Genomic DNA, 1,575 nt, shown 5'->3' on the forward strand with positions numbered 1-1,575 from the left:
CTACCACTGGGTGGAGGCTCACAGAATGACCTATAAGAATTTCTATCAGTTGACATTTTAAAGGGGAAGAACAGAGAGTTTCATGAGTCAAGTTCGTAGATACCCAAATGTTCCTATGGGTTCTTGGCTTTCTCTAGAAAGCACATTTCCACTGAAAGTCACCTATTCCTAGGCACTGCTGCAAACCACAAGTTAACCACCTTTCCATGTTTCATACAGCTTTTTTTCTCATTTCACCAAGTGATTGCGTATGAGACCAGGAAGCTCCACTGGCATGTGATTGTTGGAGGACAGCAAGATCAGGGATAGGATGTAACACCCTCGGCCACACCAACCCTGCAGTGCAAAGGTCAAAGTCACTTTTCAGGCAATATAAATCCCTCATGACATGGATGCTTCGGCTTCTCTTTAATTGTTGAAAACCTGAGAGTTACAATTTTTTAATGCCAAATGTCTACTATTTCTTCCAATGTTCCAATTCCTTGATTCCAAGGAGCCCTGACATATTTCTGTTGTCTCTAGTTGCTGCTACAAGTAGACAAGCATCAGTGTATGGCCCAGTCCTCGGGGAGCAAGGAGCCCTCTCTGTGTGTGTGCTTGCCAGAAATTCAGTCCTGGTAGTCATCGAGTCTATCCCCAAGTGTAAAGCACTGCTTTCAAGACTCTCCCTGTTTTTATTGTGGAGGTAAGAAAGATGAAAGAGGGCATGTGAAAAGGGCAGGCTGGGGTCATCCTTTATCACCAGTAACTACTATTTTCTTTCTAGGCCAATGCTCATTTTCAACATTGATTTCTTCATTAATTCATTGCGTATTCATACATCCATTGGGTATTTCTGACAAGTACTGAGGAGACAGTGGGAATAAAGTAGATAGATGTGGTTTCTAACCTGTGGGTCACATAGACCCAAACCCAAACCCAAACCAAACTCACTTTGGTTGAGTCAATTCCAACTTATGTAAGCCGACAGGGGACATATAAAACCTGTCTTAATTATCTAGCGCTGCTGTAACAGAAATACCACAGATGGGTAGCTTTAATAACAGAAATCTATTTTCTCACAGTTTATTGTTGTTGTTGTTGTTTTGCCGTCGAGTCGGCCCCGACTCAGCGACCCCTCCTTGGGTTTCCGAGGCAGTATCACTACGGAAGTAGGACTGCCCAACCTTCCTTCCGAGGAGTGGCTGGTGGGTTTGAACCGCCAGGCTTCTGGTGAGCAGTCAAGTGCCTTAGGCACTATGCTACCAGAGCTCCTATTGTTGTTGTTAGGTGTTGTTAATTCCAACTCATAGTGACCCTAGGCACAGCAGAACAAAACACTGCCTGGTCCTGTGCCATCCTCACAATCCTTGCTATACTTGAGCCTGTCATTGCAGCCACTGTGTCAACCCATCTTATTGAAGGTCTTCCCATTTTTCTCTGACCCTCCACTCTACCAAGCATGATATTCTTCTCCAGGGACTGGTCCTTTTTGACAACATGACCAAAATAGGTGGTCTTCTAAGAAGCGTTCTGGCTGCACTTCTTCCAGGACAGATTTGCTTCTGACAGTCCAAGGTATTTTCAGTATTCCTC

Source organism: Orycteropus afer, unplaced genomic scaffold (genome assembly GCF_000298275.1).
Source record: "Orycteropus afer afer isolate SDZICR_OR568_19922 unplaced genomic scaffold, OryAfe1.0 scaffold00206, whole genome shotgun sequence".
Lineage (NCBI taxonomy): Eukaryota > Metazoa > Chordata > Mammalia > Tubulidentata > Orycteropodidae > Orycteropus > Orycteropus afer.